Source organism: Chlorocebus sabaeus, chromosome 11 (assembly GCF_047675955.1).
Source record: "Chlorocebus sabaeus isolate Y175 chromosome 11, mChlSab1.0.hap1, whole genome shotgun sequence".
NCBI lineage: Eukaryota > Metazoa > Chordata > Mammalia > Primates > Cercopithecidae > Chlorocebus > Chlorocebus sabaeus.
The window spans coordinates 63278220-63299395 of record NC_132914.1 but is presented as its reverse complement, the minus strand read 5'-3'; the positions used below and the strand labels follow the sequence as shown (position 1 = coordinate 63299395).

Below are 21176 nucleotides of genomic sequence, written 5' to 3'. Positions count from 1 at the left end.
CTCTAATAACATCAATATGCTCCGTAAATTAAATTACATAAAATGTGGCATCAATTTGCCCCATTAATAAATATTAATATATTCTTAGTCAATCTGTACTGTTGCAAAAAGCACAAAGAAGATTAGATAGTACAACTGACCACTCGCTCTATGAGGAGGTCACCTCTTGAAGATATCCTGTTCTGGAAAGTCAGAGGGTCACCCACTCATTCTCCAGCTCTTTACAGGGGTTGGGCTAGAGTGTAGGTACAATCACTGTGTGTGCAAATTGACTTAATTAGGGAGGGGAGGCATTATTCAAGGTGTTACTTGTTATTATTAAAGTTGTTGTCTCAAACCTGCTTTTAACCTTTCTAATCAGCGACTGTTAACCCTGGATGCACATTATAATTACCCAAGGAGATTAAAAGACATAGTGATATCTGGTCTGAGATAGGAGCAGCAAAATATAATTACTCAGACTTGAGTTCAGATCCTGTTTCCCTCATTTTTTAGCCATGTGACCTTCGACCAACTATTAACCTCTCTGTTGCCAAATCTATGAGATGGGTGGAGCGAGTTGGGGGGGGGTTCGTTGTAGGGACTAAACCATGTATTTAAAGCTCTGGGGCCACGTCTTTGCATGTAGCAGGTATCCAGTAAATACTTGTTATTAGAAACCTATTTTCTCTGAAGACCCCAGCCGAAAGGGTCCCCTACCTCCACTGAACTCAGTTATGAAAATTTTACCTTGAAATATAGTCTTGGGCAAAAACTAACGAAGGTTTCTTATTTTACAAATGACAAAACTAAAGCACAAAAAAGTTATTCAAAGTTACACGGCTAATAATAAACTAGAACCTGAACCCAGGTCTCCTAATTCTTTGTCTATTGTTTTTCTTCCTATTCCATAGTTCTTAATCACATATCCCTGGAAGCCTCAAATTCTAGCCCTGGATGCCAGCGTCAGCCTCGTATTTTTCCAATCCCTTCCAGCCTTAGCTTTGTGGTGCAGCAACACCAAATTGTTGTTTTCTGATACTCATAATTACTGTTTCTCACCTGTTTGCCTTGGCTTGTGTGATCATCCCTGCCCTGCCTGAAATGCTCTCCTTGCCTTTGTTTTCTAGCAACTACACTCACTTCTGCTGCTGACCATCAATGATTAACTGCTACAGCAAATGTTTTCCCATTGTAAACAGTTAGAAATGAGACAAAATGTCAGACATCAGACAACAATATTTTAATCCCTGTGAGGAGGAAAATAAATGGGATGAGCCCTGTAATTGCCACAGCTTATCCCCGGAGGCAGTTTCCAGGATTACTACCCATGGTGGAATAACCAAAACAGCCCAGTGGTCTTGCTAAGTTGAAGAGACAGAGTTTAAAGTCTGAGGAGACTGAGGAGGCTAGAATTTGCAGGGTAGATTACCAGAAAGGGGAAACCACATAGAACGGAAGCTCTGGAGATCTGCAGAGCACTTACCCCATATCTTTGGATGAGTTTTATTGATCTGCACCTGCACGTGAAGACACTATGAAGACTGCGGGAAAGAACTCCCTGAAAGCATAGGCTGAACAATATTTAGAGCTTACAGAGGACTGGGAATACTTCATGTTTCTACCAGCTTGAGCAAAGAAACCCCCAAATACATAGGGTGTTGGCTGAAGTCCTCAGAAGTGCCATGCTTTAGTAGTGGAGTAAATTAGTCCTATAATAAAAGCTGCTCTGGAACCACCATACAAAATGTAAAAATGAGCCTTTCACGAATCAAACTGATCGGCCACAAAATCCAATGTTCTTTAAAGGAAGAGAATACAATCCAGCACCCAACAAAATAAAATTAACAATATCTGTAATTCAAATAGTAATTTTTAGATATACCAGAAAGTGTAAAAATGTGATTTATAACAAGAGAGAAATTAATCAGTAGAAATAGATCAAGAAATGACAGAGATGGCCAGGCGCGGTGGCTCACGCCTATAATCCCAGCACTTTGGGAAGCCGAGGTGGGCAGATCACGAGGTCAGGAGATCGAGACCATCCTGGCTAACACGGTGAAACCCCGTCTCTACTTAAAGCACAAAAAAAAAAAGCCGGGCGTGGCGGCGGGCGCCTGTAGTCCCAGCTACTCGGGAGGCTGAGGCAGGAGAATGGCGGGAACCCAGGAGGTGGAGCTTGCATGAGCCGAGATCACGCCATTGCACTCCAATCTGAGCGACAAAGCGAGACTCCATCCCAAAAAAAAAAAAAAAAAAAAAAAAAAGAAATGACAGAGATAATGGAATTAATAGGCAAGGACCTTAACAAAGTTTATCCTACGCTTAAGGATGTAAAAGAGAACATAAACACGACGAACAGGGAATAAAAGACATTAAAAAGACCCAAATGAAACTTATAGAGATGGGAATGTGAAATAAAAAATAATTTGGATAGGATTACCAGCACCTTATGTGATGCAGAAGAAAAAGTCACTGTACCTGAAGACATAGCAATAGTAACTATCCAAAATGAAACACAGGTTAGAGAAAAAAAAAAAAGTCCAGGCTCACACCTGTAATCCCAGCACTTTGGGAGGCTGAGGAGGGTGGATCACTTGAGGTCAGGAGTTCAAGACTAACCTGGTCAACATGGTGAAACCCCATCTGTACTAAAAATACAAAAAATTTTCAGGCATGGTGGTTGGTGTCTGTAATTTCAGCTATTTGGGAGACTGAGGCAGGAGAATTGCTTAAATATGGAAGATGGAGGTTGTAGTGAGCCAAGATTGTGCCACTGCACTCCAGCCTGGGTGACAGAGTGAGACTCCATTTCAAAAAACAAAAACAAAAACAAACAAACAAAAAAAAAAGCAAACACACACATACAGAGAGCCCCAGTGAACTCTGGGATCTTATTAAGCCACGCAATGTAAGTGCAATTGGAGTCTTACAAATGTGATATGGGGGAAACAGAAACACTATTTGAAGAAATAGTGGCTGAAAAATTATACAAATTTTATAAAAAATGTAAACTCATAGATTCAAAAGACTCAACAAACTCCAAACAGCAGTAATATAAAGAAAATCACACTAAGGCACATCATAGTTAAATTTCTGAAATTTATGCCAAAAAGAAAATCTAAATCACAGCAGGGAGAAAAAGATACATTGTGTACAGAGATATAAACTTGAGGATGATAGCAGACTTCTCGTCATAAACCATGCAGGCCTAAAGACAATGGAAGGTCATCTTTTAAGTGCTGGAGAAAAACAAACAAAAATCTGCCAGCCTGGAATTCTATACCTACTGAAAATATTTTTTTAAAGATAGAGGCAAAATAAAATTTTTTTCAGGTCAGTAAAAGGCATGTGATCTTTACTATAAGAAATGTTAAATGTTGTTCTTTTAGCAGAAAGAAAATGATACTAGATGGGAATTTGGACCTGCAGAGAGAGATAAAGCGCACTTAAATAGTAAATATGGAGTAAATGTTTTAAAAATGGGTTTTCCCCTCATTTTTCATCTCTTTTGCATCTATTCATCCTTCTAGGGAGAAATCCTGTGCTTCTTTACCACCTCTTCTTAGGTTAGGAGTGACAAACTCAACTCTCTACACAGGCTTAGATTGATAAGGTAAATAAGTCTGTGTATGCTTATAAGAAATAGTGGGAACAGTAGTAAACTGTAGAGTACATGTCTCATTTAAAAGGAGTATCCATTACTCAACTTCAGTTTCTAGTTGCTGGGAGGGAATTGAGCCAAACTCTTCCTTTATTTAAATGTAGCAATTAATTTAAATCAACCAAAACCCAAAACTCCATGGACTATAGTCAGCTGTTGGGCCACCAGGATGCAATTACTATTTTAGGTATTCTTCACTTGTGCCCTCATAATCTCAGAGAACTGGAGAAAGGTTTAAGAGTTAAGCACTTTGACCAAAATTTTGGTGGAGTACTCTTTGTTTGCATCAAAAATAATTTGGTTTACTTTGTTTAATTCAGTTAAGTTTATGCTATCCCTAATGTAAAAAAGTTCTGTGAGAGTCACATGTGGGTTAAAGCAATGTGGTACTTTGGTAGCTATAGTCTTACTTCAATGACTTTAGTTTTGTAATAGATGAAGAAACCACAAAGCATGTTCTGCAGCTTCCCTAGGAAGTACCTCTCTTAACGTAATTTCACAGCGAAGCATCTGTCACTGGGAAACTTTCTGTCTGAACATGAATGATAAAGGTATAGGTAGGGATCTTTCTTTCTTGCTTGCTTTCTTGCTTTCTTTTTCTCTCTCTCTCTCTCTCTCCTTCCTTCCTTCCTTCCTTCCTTCCTTCCTTCCTTCCTTCCTTCCTTCCTTCCTTCCTTCCTTCCTTCCTTCTTTCTTTCTTTCTTTCTTTCTTTCTTTCTTTCTTTCTTTCTTTCTTTCTTTCTTTCTTTCTTTCTTTCTTTCTTTCTTCTTACTGTCCAGAGGTCTTTTATTTTTTAAAACACCTATTATGCCATGAATTCATAGGGAATAGTTTCCAGCAGCTCAGCCTCCTTCCCATTGGTTCTCACAAAGTGTGTTTCTCTGGGTGGAGCAGGCTGGCGCTTCAGTTGAACCCAAGTACCTTTCTCTTTGGTTTCTTTCTTATTCTGATAATTTTCCTTCACATGTTTCAACTATCTCAGCTTTTAGAGTGCTTAATATGTTTAATATGCACATTAATTCTCTTGGCAAGAATCTTGCCCTTAACTTGTTTGTTTACAACAATGCCAACAGCATGCTGGGGAACACTGTAGACTCTTCCAGTTTTGCCATGGTAACACTTGTGGGGCATTCCTTTATGGACAGCGCCCATTCCCTTATGTCTACAACATCACCTTTCTTATAGATTCGCATATATGTGGCCAAAGGAACAATTTCATGTTTTCTAAAAGGCCTAGAGAACATATATTTGGTGCCTCTCCTCTTTCCCTTTGTATTCATCATTTTGGTGAATTACTGGAAGATGGTGGTTCTGGCTGAAAGGGGGATCTTTCTTTTTATTCCTTCCTAGGATTGCTTTTCTTCCCACTTCCTCCACCTGCTCCTATCCTTCCACCCTGGACTTCACTTCATTCTGCACACCTCGTCTCACCATTAAAAAATCAAATCGACAAATTAATGTTTTGGAAGCTGCTCCAATGCTCAAATGAGTAAAAATGAAATATTGATGGTGATCAACATATTGAATCTTTATTATATCCCAGGTAAATGACATCATGTCACTTAATGCTCACAATAATCTGATACAAGAATACTTAAAACGATCTCCATTTCGCAGGTTAAAAAAAACAAAGCTCAAGATTTCACAGCTCATAGGTTCTGAAATCGGACTTTGTGTTCTTACTTTCTGCATCCTTGCTCCTCAAGGATTGTCAACTGAAAGTTTACTAGAAAGGTAGTGTCTCAGGCCTCACCCCAGACAACTGAGTCAGAACCTACATTTTAGCAAGATCTCCAGGTTATTCATAGACACATTCAAGTTTGAGAAGTCCTGTTCTATGCTGCACCACCTCTTTCTGGGTGTGCCTCCTGATAGTGCCCATCCACCACTTGCCTGGAATTCCCCACACACTTCCCAGTGTGCCCAAATTTCTCTTAAGAGTGATTTATGCAGCAAGCCTTTGCTGGTGGAATTCCATTGTGTTGACTTAAACACTCACCCCGAGATCCCTCCCTTCTTCCTACTCTCAATCCATCATCATGTCTCATTTTCTATTTTTGGACACAGCTCAGGGACATGAAGAGGGAGGGCTGGGCTTGTGGCACTGGAGGGTTGCCTGACCAATAATTTCTCCTAGTGGCTGCTTCTGGCCCTGCGTGGGCCAGAGAACAGTGCTATGGGTGGGAAAGCAGGAGAAGCTTCATAGGAAACACCCATCAAGCAAAACCTTTGGCAGACCTGAAGCCATGGAAGTTGTTATGGGTACAGACATCCACGGATGCTGGCAACTTTATTAAAGCTTATTTTCACATTGATATCACTCCCAAGCAAAAGTCTGACCACTACATGCACTTTCTATTGAGTCCAAAAGACTGCGGAGCTGACCTATTATAAAAATGGGTTCTCAAAATACTGTATGAAGTCAAAGTTGTTGGATGGTCAATGAAAAATAGTTTTTTCAGTTAAAATAGCTCATACACATTGACTTTGAAATGGCAGAGGTGACAACTGATGGTCTTATGATGTCATTCCAAGGCCCATAATGATAGACTATTTATTTATTTTTTTATTCTTTTCAAGAGGTAGGATGTCTCCAAGCTCTCTCCTTGCCATTTCTCTCTTAGAAACCTTTTGTATTTGTCACCCGACTTCGGTGGGGGTCTGAGTTAAGCAGAAAAGGCTGCTGTAGAGAGATGAGAGGAATTCTTTTCTCCTGAGACATGGCCAGTTGGGGTAGAATGCTGGTGCAGAGGCCAAGTTTTCTGCCAACAGAATACAGTGTGGAACTGTAACATACTCTTTAATGTTGTAACTTTATTTTCCACTTTATTTAAAGTAATAGAAATTCTTCCTATAAATAATGCTGTTTAGTAGAGACAGCATGGCATAGCTGACTAAAGCCATATCTTTGAGCATTTGCCAACCTTTGTAGTAAAGGGACATTTTTCATAAGTCTCCTGCATTCACAAGATCAGGAAGTGATGGAAATATCTTTATCACAGAACCAAAATGCTCAAAGGGGGCGCTGTAAGATCATTTTATATATTTTATTCTTCAAAGATAGGCAGACATCCTAATTTTTTACAGAGATGTGAGCCAGTGAGGTATAATGAAAAGAATAAGGCTTTAGGCTGATGCCAATCTTGAAATGCATCTTAAGTCTATTATTTATTAACAAGAGTTTGGGGGGAATTGTTCAACTTTTCTGATTTTTAATATTCTTATATTTAAAAAATAAGAAAATGGACACTTTTGTCTTTTGATCCTGAAAACATGCCTGCAAGTTGATTGTAAGAATAGTGAAACAATGGATTTAGTATAAAAGGGGCAAGGGATCCTGTTTTGATATAAGTTTTGCTTTTTAGACACAATAGTTCAATGATTAGAATTCTAGCATCTCACACACATTCTCTAATTCTATTTTTCTTTGCAACCGAATGTGTAGTCAACATGCTTAAGTGAGCCCCTGGCTGAGGTTAGAGACATCACTTTTAAACATGTCTAATAATTATTATTCTTTTCTGTATTATATTAAGTCCATGATACTCCTGTTACTAGTATATTTAAACCTTTATTATTCTATTTTTCACCATTTTTAATAGAAACATTATGACAAATTACAGTAAAATATTCAAATATTAAATATTAATCTTTGTTTGGATCACTGAATTCACAGAAGTTATTTCTTAGGGGTAATTATTTTTAATTACTGCTGTTACAAAACAAATTCCAAACCTCACTGATTTAGTTTAAATTTTTTTGTCATAAAAAGTCCAGTCCAGTGGACTTTGGGAGGCTGAGGCAGGAGGATAACTTGAGGCCCAGGAGTTCAAGGCCAGCCTGTGACAACATAGCAAGACCCTGTCTCTACAAAAAATTAAAACATTTCCCAGGCATGGTGGCACACACCTGTAGTCCCTGCTACTTGAGGCTGAGGTGGTAGGATCTCTTGAGGCCAGGAGGTAGAGGCTGCAGTGAACCATGACCATGCCACTGTACTCCAGCCTGGGCAGCAGAGGAAGACTCTATCTCAAAAAATATCTATCTCTCTGTCTATCTATCTATCTATCTATCTATCTATCTATCTATCTATCTATGAGAGAGAGAGGTCCACTGGAGCTGATCTTGCTTGGGCAGCTCTTCTTAAATTGCCAGAACTCAGGTGTCCTGGCATCTCTCCTCAGAGACTCTGTTACTCCATCATGGTTCTCCCCTGGACGCCTGTGCCTGGGGTCTGCTTTATTCAGCAGCCGATGAGCAAAGAGAGGGATTCTCACATCATCTCCTCCTCCTCCTCTGCCTCCTCTGTCTCTTTCTCCTCCTCCTCCTCCTCTTTCTTCTTCTTCTTCTTCTTCTTCTTCTTCTTCTTCTTCTTCTTCTTCTTCTTCTTCTTCTTCTTCTTCTTCTTCTTCTTCTTCTTCTTCTTCCTTTCTTTCTTCTTTTTCTTTCTCCTTCTCCTCCTCTTCCTCCTCCTCCTCTCTTCCTCCTCCTCCCTCCTCCTCCTCCTCCTCTCCTTCTCCTTCTCCTTCTTCTTTTCTTCTTTCTTCCTTCTTCTTCTTTTTCTTCTCCTTTCCTCCCTCCTCTTCCTCCTCCTCCTCCTCTTCCTCCTCCTCCTCCTCCTCCTCCTCCTCCTCCTCCTCCTCCTCCTTCTCCTTCTCCTTCTTCTTCTTCTTCTGACAGGGTCTGGCTCTGTCACCCAGGTTAGAGTGCAATGGCAAAATCAGGACTCACTGCAGCCTCCACCTCCTGTACTCAAGCAATCCTCCCACCTCAGCCTCCCCAGTAGCTGGGACTACTGGTGCATGCCACCATGCCTGGCTAATTTTTGCATTTTTTTGTAAAGATGGGGTTTTGCCAGATTGTCCAGGCTGGTCTTGAACTCCTGGTGAGTTCAAGGGATCTGCTCACCTCAGTCTCCCAAAGTGCTGGGATTACAGGTGTGAACCACCATGCCAGCCTCTTATGGGTCTTTTTAAGGACCAGGGCTAGAAGTACACACTTGACACTTGCTTACACTTCATTGGCCATCAATTGTCACAATATGCCATCTAGATGGAAAAAGATTGGGATATGTAGTTTTTCCAAGTGCCCAGGAAAGAAACTAAATGGTTTGGTGAATCCACAGCATTGTCTGCCTGGCAACAGGGCTGTCAAACGGAATTATTAGCCAGCAAGCAACCACCAAGGCCCTCGAAAAGTTTGTTCATCAAAACTGATGTATAAAAGGGTGATTTTAGTACGTAGTAAGTGTGTATAGCTGTCCACACATGATATATGGAAATTGAATGCATGGCAATTGGAGACTATCTCTACATCTTATTGTGTGCAGAGTTCATGCCTATTGCAGAGTTGCTGCAAAGAGTCAGTAAGACATTTATGTGAAAATGCCTAGCACAGAGTTAGTATTAACATGTTGTTCCCTGGGCTTTTTCAAAAAAATGAGATTCTTGGCTGGGCATGGTGGCTCATGCCTGTAATCCCAGAGCTTTGGGAGGCCGAGGCAGGAGGATCACTTGAGCCCAGAACTTCAAGGCTGCCGTGAGCTAAGAGTGCACAATTGTACTCTAGCATAGGTGACAGAGGAAGACTTTGTCAAAAAAACAAAAACAAAAACAAAAACAGAAACCCAAAAAACCCACAGTCTCCTTTAATAAACTCGTCTAGTGATGAATGGGTTCCAGCTAGAGTCTGCAACTTCTTATACATTGCCAAAATTGATTTCTCTACATTTTAATTATATTTACTTTGAATGATTCTCATAGAAATAGTTAAACATCTGATCATCACTCTTCTTATACTACTCCATCAATGTCAAAGCCATCTGGCCATCTGTAAGTCTTTTCTTCTTTTGGCTCATTTAAAACTTTTTGATATGTCTATCAGTTTTCACATATGACTCAATGTACATTAACTGCTATTTTCTTGAAGCTCTTTATGTGTGAAAACTGGGAGATTATAGTAGTCACCTACCTGAGAAACTTGCCATTGACTTTTATTTTCCATTTAAAAATGAATATTTATTTCTCCATTGCTCTCCGTCAGTTAAGAATGTGTTTGTGTGAAAATACCTCAGGAAAACAAAGATGGCTTCACAAAATTCAGAATGTTAATTTATCCCAGTGGGCTACTGTTATTGGAAAGTTATCAGCCATATCATCACAACCAAAGGTTTTAAAAGAAGTAATTTTATATCAAGAACATATGAGTGTTACCTTATCCTTTCCTTTAATCTTATTTTCATCTTAAAAGCAGAGTTTTCCAAAACCTACTGTCTTCTGGGAATAAATCAGAATTTTCCTGAGCCTTCCTTCCTGATGTGCCCCTAGAATTCAGATCCTCATGAATCAGCAGCCACCCCATAATGTGAATGCTCAAGAACAGAATGAGGAACAACGTTCTCCAGGTCTGGTCTGAATTTGGGAGGGCTGACTTGTCTAATTTTAGAGGTGTTGTGCCCAAGAGGAATGGAGGCCGGGCTTCCTTGCTTCTTTACCAATCTACTTATCGGTTTCCTGTTCAACTCCCTTCCTTTGCTTAGTAGGTTTCTAGGTATTCTCATTTATTAATGTTAAAAATACCTTTTCAGATGAATTGCTCATTTACACGTTCAAACTAAGATTTTCATTTCACAGTTTTATCACAGCTGGCATAATGAACCATGTCAAATTTTTAAACTATATTGTGACAACATTTAAACTTGTTATGCTTTGCCTGTGGATGTAATTAAGACAGTGTGTTTGGTATCAGTTTATTCTTAAAAAGCAAAGTAAAAGCAGATGAGGTGTATTTATAGACTCATCAGCCAATGAATGGATGAAAGAGAAAAAGAAATTAATGGGGAAATGTCAGCCAGAATGGAGGAGGGACCCACTGAGAAGTTCATTTCCAGACCAACTATTTGGAATTTAGTCCAAAGACAGCTGTCCCTTGATTTACAGTAGAGGAAAAAAATGACATTGTAAGACTATTGGGCCTCAAGTTAAGAAGCAGGCAAAGAGTAACATACTTCAAATAAACTTCTGCAGTCGGGATGGGGGCCCAAGCACAATGCTTACAGTCAGGGCCCTATCTGGAGGTGCATGCCTTCCTACAAAGAGTGGGGCTTAGAAAAAATCTGGGAAAGAAGGAAATCTGTAGGAAACGTAGAAGCTTTGGAACTTGGTCCCTGGCCACTTGAAAGCTGTTTTGATTTGAAGCCAAAGCCCCTGGGGGGTGGGGCGCAGGGGGGGTAGAGTGAAGGGGGAAGCAAAGAAAAGGGCAGAAGACAAAATTGTAGTATAAAGCCCCAACCCGGGGAATTCAGTTTCAAGAACCGACAAAGAAGAAAAATGAATTGCAAAGCGTAAAGGATACAGATTCATTTCTTTGTGTTTTCTTGAAAGTTTGGGCAATGCACTTCTTTTATTGTAAAATGAAACACAACAGTTGTCAGACCTTCTGGGGCATGTGTCTGACATTAGACACAGGTGAGGCAGAATAAATCTGCATTGTCTTGAGTACATGTAAAAGGGCAGCATGAGGGGAGGAAATATGGTTGTTTTGGCATCCTGTTTTTAACCACCCATATTTCAGAGTCTGGGAGAAATGATTTGGGCCCAAGCAAAGTCTTGTGGTCTGCAACACTTCAGCTGGGGTGAGGGGGAAACAGGGGAAATGGTTTCACTGGTTCTCTTCCCCAAAGCATCTAAAGGAATGTTCATTAATGACTTTTAGAAGAAATTCCTTTGGATTTTCATGGGGGAGCAACCAAGAAGAGTTCTTCAGAAATTCAGATTTAAAAATTCCTTTTCTAGAGAATTAAAATATATTAATAAAAGGTAGGTTTAATTCAGAAAAATGTATATTCTCTGGGAATTCATAAAGGAATGTTTCTTTTGTTTGATATAGATACTTGTCTCTAGATCCTAATGTACCTGCATTTCTGAGCCATAGTTTTGCTTCTCCATATATCCCTAAACTCTTTTTCTCCTTCCTCTGCCTCAGTGAATTTGACCGATGTAGTTTGCTGATGTGTGTGATTGTGGGCTCTTGGTTTAACTCTTTAGAGACAGATCAATAAGATGATATAGGAAAGGAAAAAGAAGAAAGGAAGGGAGGAAAGGAAGGAAAAGAGGAAGGGAGGAAAGAAGGGAAGAAAGAAAGGGAGGAGGGAGGGAAGGGAAGGGGAGGAAGGAAGGAAGAAGGAAGGGAGAGGGGAAGGCAGGAAGAAAAAGGATCAAGGCATAACAAATCCATTTGCTTCAATCATGTAATCAAACCATTCCTATTTCTGAACACTCTCCTCAGCTGTGGCACATCTGGAGATACTGAGGAAATGAGTTCACAGAGCTTTGAGCTTTGTTTCTGCTGAGTTGGCTGTTCTGTTATATAGATAAGGTGTGTGTGTTTGTGTGTGTGTGTGTGTGTATGTGTGTAATGTACATTTAATTCACAAAACAGTTACCGGGCCATCCAGATCACTTTATAGCTTAGACCCAAGCTTCTTAAACTATTTGTGGCAAAGGATCAGTTTTTAAATGTTCAATCAGTCATAAACTGGTGTTTTAATCAAATGTAACAAAAATGTATTTCTAGAAAAATTAAATTTAAAAACACCCCAAATCATACAAAATGCAAACCTCTCATATTTAATATCAGATTCAAAAGACAGGCCAGGCGCGGTGGCTCACGCCTGTAATCGCAGCACTTTGAGAGGCCGAGGCAGGTGGATCACCCGAGGTCAGGAGTTCAAGACCAGCCTCACCAATATGGTGAAACTCCATCTCTACTAAAAATACAAAAAGTAGCCAGGCGTGGGGGTGTCCGCTTGTAGTCCCAGCTACTCAGAAGGCTGAGCCAGGAGAATTGCTTGAACTCCAGGAGGCCGAGGTTGCAGTGAGCAGAGATCACGCCACCGTACTCTAGCCTGGGTGACAGAGCGAGATTCCGTCTCCTCCCGCTCCGTAAAAACAAGACAAAAAAATTTCATGTCAGATGACTAGAAAAGTTTCTAAGTGCTCACTCTCAGTTTCACTGAACTCATTGCAGTGTGGTGCCAATCCGCCCAGGGCCAGCACTGTCCAGGGAACCCCCCTTGCAGAGTACTAGTATAGATGTTCTATAAAGAAAAGGTCTCTAAACAAAAGGAAAGGGATAGCAGTTTATATTTTTAAGTTCAAAGTTATTAACTTGCTATTGAAGTATAGACAACAAGACAAATTCCAGTATTTTTCAAATAATTTCTTTTAAAGAAAACATTTAATTGCCTGGACAGCGTTGATTAAAAAAAAAATTAAGTGTTTGCTTAAGTAAAATAAACTATATACATGGGGTATCTCTGTTATCCTATGGGCCCTATTTGTATTCAAGCACTGGAAGAATGAATTGATTTTAACACAAGTAGTTTTAAGAATGAAACAGTTTCTAAAATGTAAATAAGGCTATGGTATTCTGAAATGCATATTCAGCTGGTTGACATGACATATACATTCTTGCGTGCCATTTTTTTTTTTTTTCCCAGTTCATCTTTCTTTACTCAAATGTAATGAATTAATGTAGACCATTGCCTAATTTAGTGTTGACTGAAGTAGTCAGAATTCACATATTGGGTTGAAATGGCCAGGAATATTGTAGAGCACTGAAAAGACTCTAAGTGAATTGCATGTTTTCATCTTAAACTATAAGACATTTACCAATTCCCACTGATCTCAAGTTGCCCTAACGAACTTTCCACACAGAGGCTAATAGAATTTATGTCTCTAAAAGCAGTAAGTTAAAGAAATGGAAGCTTGAGTCATAAAGAAATTCCCTGGCTATAAATTTATTATTTGTGAGAAAGAATTTATTTTTTCACACACACACAAAAAAATGTAGAGCAGAGCTATTGCATATCATCCCCACATGGAACAAGTGGTGAAAGGACTGTTGGGTTATGGAAATCATATTATTGTTATCATATGTTTTCCTTAGCTGCGGCTATCACAGAGAACCTTTTGGGTAGGGTATTATTTACAATGCCCTATTGTTTAACATCTCATGTTAGGATTCTGTTTCAATAGTAGTTTATTACCATCACATATTTTTTTTCTTTCTAGATTTGACTTTAGATAAATGTCACACTCCAGTAAAGAGATTTTAAGAATTACTCAGTAATCAAACGATGTGAGTTCAATGGTCTATAAGCTTGGAATCTTAAGAAATTACTGAGTAAGTAAATTTTGGGTAGTGAATATGAAAAGCATTCACATAAGCATGTAATTTAAAAATGGAACTAACATCCATTGAACAGCAATAAACTGACATGAATTGGCTTTATTGTGGCCAGCGAGAGGAGCTGGCTATCCGATGGCTGAATTAGAGGCTGGGACAGAATGTGAGATCTGGATAGGGGGCCTTTGTGGGTGGCATGTAGCATCCAGGTGCACAAAGGTTTGGTGTTGGTGTGTGACTTCGGACACCTCAGGATGCTGAAACTTCTTAAAAGTTGACCTATTTATATTGTTTGCCTCCCTACAGGACCCTTCCAGTGTCCCTAGATGATAGGAACCATCCAGTTTTGTCAAAACACATGCATAAATCTAAAGGGTTCTGTGTTCTGTGAGAGGCAGTTTTGTGGAGAAGACAATCATTCTCTCTGTCTCTCAGTTGGATCTGTTTTGGACCCCAGGGGGTGATTTGCCATCTTTTGGCACATTCTGGGTCTCTGTACACTGTTTCTGCTCCCATTCTTGCACTTGTTAATATACAGCCCCCAGCTGGTTGCTCTCTAAGTGCCACTCACAATCCATATTTCCACAGTGATGACATTGGCTGCCTCAGTTTTAGGAGCTGCCGGAAATAGCCACTAATCAAGAGAAAGAGAGAAGGACTAGCCCTGAATAATTGGTCAACGATGCTGATTTTGTTGGTTTCCTGTTTCTTTTGCTTCCTGGAAAACACAAAGCAAATATTGCATGTGGGTTGATGCTACAGCATCGTCTGAACTTGGAAGGATGATCATGCATCCTGATGCCTTGTGGTCTCACTACAGGTCCAATTTTCATGTGTTTTAGGAGTCTTGGGATTAGGTTATGTACTCTGACTCTGGGCAAATGGAAACACCAGGTGAGAATTGTTTATCTCATAACATTTCTTACAAGGTATTAACTTTTGGACCATTTTGGAGAAGATGAGCAAATTCATTTTTCAAGGCCAGCAGGGGTGGTTGCTATGAGCAGGCCTTTGTCAGCACATGAGACCTGACCTTGCTGACCTGGGAAGTTTCTATATATGATGAAAATCTTTTTCATAATCAGATGATGATAGCTGGCAGGGTGTCACTAGATTATGTATATGATGGTTTATGTTAACAACGACTATTTTGTTAAAAAGTATTTGTCGAACTTCTACTTTGTGAGAGGTCTTCTTCCAGGTATTGGGCAGTAGTACCTCTTCATTGCACTTTGAACTCTTTCTTTGTTATTTTATTTCCTTCACATTTGTAAGTCCAGTTGGAGTAAAATCTTTTCTTAACTCAAGTTTTTCTTTTGAATTGAGAAATAATAATTGTATATATTTATGGGGTACAATGTGATGTTTTGATATATAAATACATTGTAGCATGATTATATCAAGCGAATTAACATTTTATCACCTTACACAGTTACCATTTTTATGTGGTGAGAACATTCACAATCTACTTTTTAAAGCAATTTTGAAACATATGATACATTATTGTTAACTGGTTATGGTGCTGTGTAATAGATCTCGAAACTTATTCCTCCTATATAACTGAAACTTTGTCTCCTTTCACCAACATCTCCCCATTCTATTCTCCCCACCGTGCGGCTCAGCCTCTGGTAATCACCATTCTACCCTCTATGTCCACGAGTTTGATTTTTTCAGATTCCACATGTAAGTGAGATCTTATGGTATTTGTCTTTTTGTGCCTGGCCGATTTCACTTAGCACAATGTCCTCCAGATTCATCCATGTTATTGAAAATTACAGAATTTTCTTCTTTTTAAAGGTTGAATAGTATTCCACTACATTTTTTAAATCCATTCATCTGTTGATGGACATTTATGTTGATTCCATATCTTGGCTATTGTGAATACTGCTGCAATGAACGTGAGGGCGCAGATATCTCTTTGAGGTGGTGATTTCACCTCCTTTGGATATACACCCAGAAGTGAGATTGCTGGATGATATGTAAATTCTATTTTTGTTTTTTTGAGGTGCCTCCACACTGTTTTCCACAATGGCTATACTAACTTACGTTTCTACCAACAGTGTAGAAGTGTTCCCTTTTCTCTACATCCTTGCCAACATTTTTTATCTTTTGTCTTTTTGATAATAGCTGTTCTAACAGGGATGAGATGATAACTCATTGTCATTTTAATTTTCATTTCCCTAATAATTACTAATGTTGAGCATTTTTCATAAGCCTACTGGCTATTTGTATGTTTTCAAATCACCAAATATTGATCTGACTGACTCTGTTTGCTTTTTTCTCCCTCTTTCCCTCCACACCCCACCCCACACACACTCCATTACAAGTATTTATTGAGGTTGCAGTGGGAAAGGCAATCACATAACTATACCGTTACTTGAGTATACTTTAAATTATTATCTGCAAAACTTCTTGAATTCGTGTCCAGATAAACAGAAATATTTTGATCGAGACTTTGTTGAAGTATATTTCAAGGTGGGAAATGTTGGTTATTCATTTCAAAAGTAGTAATAAGTAACACATTATGTTATATTGGTGAGGTGTGTAAGATACAGAACTGTAGAAATCCAAAGAAGGAAATACCTTTAAGGGAAGCTCTCCATGGAAACCTATCAAGCCATGAATCTGAAGCATGCTAAGTGGCTTCTGCTAAAGCCACATCAGTGGAAAGGTTTATCACTTAACAACGTCTGCACATGGAATGTCATAATTTTGTGGGAACTACAGCCAACGTCTCAAAGGTTTTCCGGACAACTACACAAATGTTTTCTTTTACTGTGATACTTAAAGTATTTGACTTTTAATTCTGAAATTTTCTCTCATGCCTCCACATCTGAAATAATTCAACGCTATCTTTATTTGAAGTCTCTCCTGGTTAGCAAGCTGGCTGGTGGTGATGTATCACATACAGTGGTTTCTGTGATGTGGGCTGCTGACTATGGAAAGATGAATGAAGATCACAATCACATTAAGTCTGGGGACTATGGTCAGACTTAAACCATTATCCTTGAGGTGTATGGCTGTTGATTTATCAATGTCCTCATTTTTATGAAGGAAATCTTCTCAAGGTTGCTGTATGCTCTGTGTGTGTTGTATGTCAGATAAGGTATAATGTTATGTTCTCTCATAACTTCATAAATAAGAATGTATTGCTTTGAGAGATGGAATAAAATGACAAGTTTTATTTGACATCTATATATTTAAGAGGTCATGAAGAGATTAATGGTTGTTGGCCACTGGTCAAATTTCTTTGATGTACACTATTTTTTTCCCACTAAAATTCTGCACTTGCCAGTCCCTGGACGAGTTACTCACACATTTATATACATAAATTATGGTGCATTTATTACATCATTTCCAACCTAGCTGGATAAAAGCACGGTGGGATTTTTTCCCTGTGTGCCATTTCCATTTTGGTGGCATTTCTGCTTCCTAATAAATTCCAGACAGTCAAAGTCGACACCCAAATTCTGTTTTTATGTATTTCAGCTTTCTGGATTCAGCCACACTTTGTTTGGGAGATGTCCTACTGGGAAGTTACTTAGATTTATGAATATTTGATGAGCTTTTTTCAGAAATGGGGGTCTGGAGATTCACATAATCTCACTGTATATAGCATACTTTTTCTTTTTTAACTCTTTATTATAATTTTTAATAACTTGGATGTGGTATTTAATAACTCATTGATTTAATTTTATTACTTGCTAATAGTTTCAACTTTGATCTCTTTCTAACTTATTGTCAGAAGGATGTTGAAAAAAATCCAAAATGAGTTCTGGGGCAGATATAAAATGTATCTCTTCTATTCAAATATATATATATATGTATATATATATATAAATCAATCTATCTATCTATCTATCTATCTATCTATCTATCTATCTATCTATCTATCTGTTGATCTTTAAAGATAGACCAACTTTCTAACTTCTGTCACTTTACTAGCATGGAATGCAAAAGTGCTCAAATGCCCTCAAGTGGTCTCAGCCCACACTAACCGCTTTCTGTTACTTCTTTTCCTTATTTCTTTGCATTCTGAATGCATAATTTGGCTTTTTCTGCTACTTAAAATTAGCATCTAAAGGAGGAGTGTCTATGTATTTTTGTCCTGGTATTTCTCATATTTTAATACTAACACAGCACTGAATAATGTTTGCTGTGCAAATAAAAATTTAAACAAATGCCAGATTGATAAGGTTAGTTTTTTGATTTTGCCTAAACAATAAACAAAACAGGAAATACGTTAAAACCTAAACATGCAATCTCTCAAAGTAAAAAAATTTTTAAAAAGTTATACTCAACATACCCACTTACGGTTTAAGGATATAATAATATAAATTTTATTAGATTGCGGAAAAAATCATTCTACCCTCTGAAAACATGTAGATAGTCATATAATTCAGTTAGCCAGTTTAATGGGCTAGGCTCCCATGTTCATGCAAATTCACAGAGAAATCTCAAAGCATAAAAATTTTGGTCAGTAGCTTTTTTATTACTATTATTAGACGGAGTCTCGCTCTGTAGGGCAGGCTGGAGTGCAGTGGTGCGATCTCGGCTCGCTGCAACCTCCGCCTCCCAGGTTCAAGTGATTCTCCTGCTTCAGCCTCCTGAGTAGCTGGGACTACAGGCTCCCACGACCATGCCCAGCTAATTTTTTTTTTTTTTGTATTTTTAATAGATAAGGGGTTTCACCACATTAGCCAGGCTGGTCTCAAACTCCTGACCTCAGGTGATCCACCCGCTTTGACCTCCTGAAATGCTGGGATTACAGGCACGAGCCACCGTGCCCGGCCTGGTCAATAGTTTCAACTATCAACCCCATGTATTTTTTACTTACCTTCAGTCAACTGATTTGCTGATTTGCTCTTTGGTGGAGATACTCAGAGACCAGTGGAGATAGGGGGGAGTATTGAGGGTGGGTGTGGAGAAAATAAGAGTCCTAATCCAGCAGACAGGAAAATATCTGAAAAGTGACCACTATGTATACAACACAGCCAATTCTGATACTAAACTTTCTACTCTAAGAAAATCACTTACATTAAAAAAAATTAAAAAGCTAATGAACAAAGGAAAGCTACCCCAACTCTTAGAATTAAGGAATAATTATTTTCAGATAGAGTTTTTGTTTATGCAAAGCTCCTTCTCAATCTTTTTTTTTTTAACTCAGTAATTTTAATTGCATTAAAAACTAGCTCATTTAAAAATTGTTTTAGAACAAAGTTTTAGTAGATGTACTTTGTGTGTTTTATACAGCTTGTGAGATGCATATTGTAAAATGCTGTTATTACATTTTGTAGTGACATTTTTCCTTTCTACCATGTAAGAAATTCTGTTTTCTTATTCCCAAAGATAAAAATATGGTGGCTTTTTAAAATTTGAACCAATTTGAACATTATGCTCAGAGCCAGGCAGAATAAGAAAAGCTTATTTACTGAAAGGAATATTAGGATAATGGGCGGTATTGAAAATTACTTAAAATTAACATCTAAAAGAGGACTGTCTAAGTATTTTTGTCCTGCCAGATTTTCTGCTATGTTAGCAAAGGTGGAAAAGTTTAGGTATAAATGAAGAGAAGGAGAAATAGTAGATGAGGTTGAAGAAATGAATAATATCTTCAAATAAGATCATATAAGAAAAGAAATGAATAAATGGGCATGTAATAAGAGAAATCCAATATTATACCAACACTTCCAAAGAGGCTCAGAGCAAAAGATGACATTGTCTTTCCGCTCAATTATGCCAGATGCCAGGAAGGGTAAAGTTCTATGTTTGCTGAGACTACTCTTGCTCTTGGACCCTGACAAGATTGAATGGGAAGCCTGCAAACCTGAGTGGCCTTGCCCTGAGAGACACATTCACATGACGTAAGAGTGGATTGAACTAATTATTAAAGATTAAATGGGATTCCAATAATTTGCCAGTACCATTTGAGTTGTACATTTTTTTAATGTAAGGGATCCGTGTTGGAGGATAGGGAGTGGAGTGAACAGTTATTTTATGGGATATATATTTGGTCTTTGTTTCCTGGCGTTCAGCTTCTAAAATCCTTGGACTCTCCAAAGTAATGTATGTTTTTGAATGCTAATGAGATGACTGGTGACTGGCAACCTTTAGGTGGCTTCAGGATGAGGGCTGGTCACAGGAAAGACCAAGGCAGGAATAGAGGGTTGGGACTTCAGCCCCACCCTTCAATCTCTGGGAAGGAGAGGGACTAAAGGTCAAGTTAATCACCAATGGCCAATGGTTTAATCAATCATGCCTATGTAATGAAGCCTCTGTGAAAACCCCAAAGGATGGAGATAGGATGCGCTTCTGGATAACAGCATGTGGAGGTTCCTGGAACAGGGCACACCCAGACAAGGCTTGGGAGCTCTGTGTCCCTTTCCACATTCCTTTCCCTATGTATCTCTTCATCTGATTCTTTGTAATCTCTTTTATGTTAAAGCAATAAATGTGAAAAAAAATTTAGTTAATTCCACAAATATTTACCGGGAGTCTACTACAAGTCAGGCACTACGCTAGTCACTGTCAGCACATAAGACCCTGCTGTCAATGACCTGTGACGTTTCCAAATGATAAAACCCTTCCTCATAATCAGATTGTAGTAATGGGGGCAGGTCACTAGATTATGGAGATGCTGGTCATGATGACAATAACCATTCGGTTGAAAAAATAATCACTGAACTTCTCCTTTGTAACAGGCCCTCTGCCAGGTGCTGGGTAGTAGTACCTCCTCATTGCACTGTGAACTCTTTACAGTATTTTCTTTGTTATTTTATTAGCATTTATAAGTCCATATCTAGTAAATTTGGGTCAAAGCACTCAAAAGAACTGCCTCCAGTGGGCAAAATCTTGATCTGACTGGTGATCTCTTCCCTCTCTCTTTCCCTCTCTCTCAGTCTCTCTCTCTTTCCCACACACACTTGTACACTCCTCTATTCTGTCCTCATCTGACAGGATATAGGACCGCAACACTCTCTGCCCTCATGGAGCTTATATCATAGTTGGAGGAGGCAAACAATGCACCCAAATAAATAAGTTACATGGCTATTATTTATCGACAGGGGATAAGTGCCATGAAGAGTAATAGAGGAGGGAAATGAAATGAGCTGTGGAGGAGGGGAGGTTTCATGATTTTAAATACAGGTGGTCAGAGAAGGTCTCGCTGGGAAGGAACATTTGAGCAAAGCCCTGAAGAGGGAGAAAGGGAGATCCCTGTGGATATTCTGGGAGGAATCCTTCAGGCACAGGGAACAGGGCCACTAGCCTGTCTGGAATGAGTGGGTGAGGGGAGCAAAGCAGGAGAGAGGCAGAGGAAAGTGAGGTGAGTAGATGGTCAACAAC

At 38.9% G+C, this 21176-nt stretch overlaps 1 long non-coding RNA gene across 1 annotated transcript; it reads left to right on the top strand.

The window, feature by feature from the left end:
- The first annotated feature begins 11347 nt into the window (after nt 1-11347).
- LOC119620677 (uncharacterized) lies at nt 11348-14562 on the top strand. Its single transcript, XR_005237222.2, has 3 exons — nt 11348-11461; nt 13718-13829; nt 14421-14562. It is a non-coding gene; the product is annotated as an uncharacterized lncRNA (long non-coding RNA).
- Nucleotides 14563-21176: the final 6614 nt, after the last annotated feature.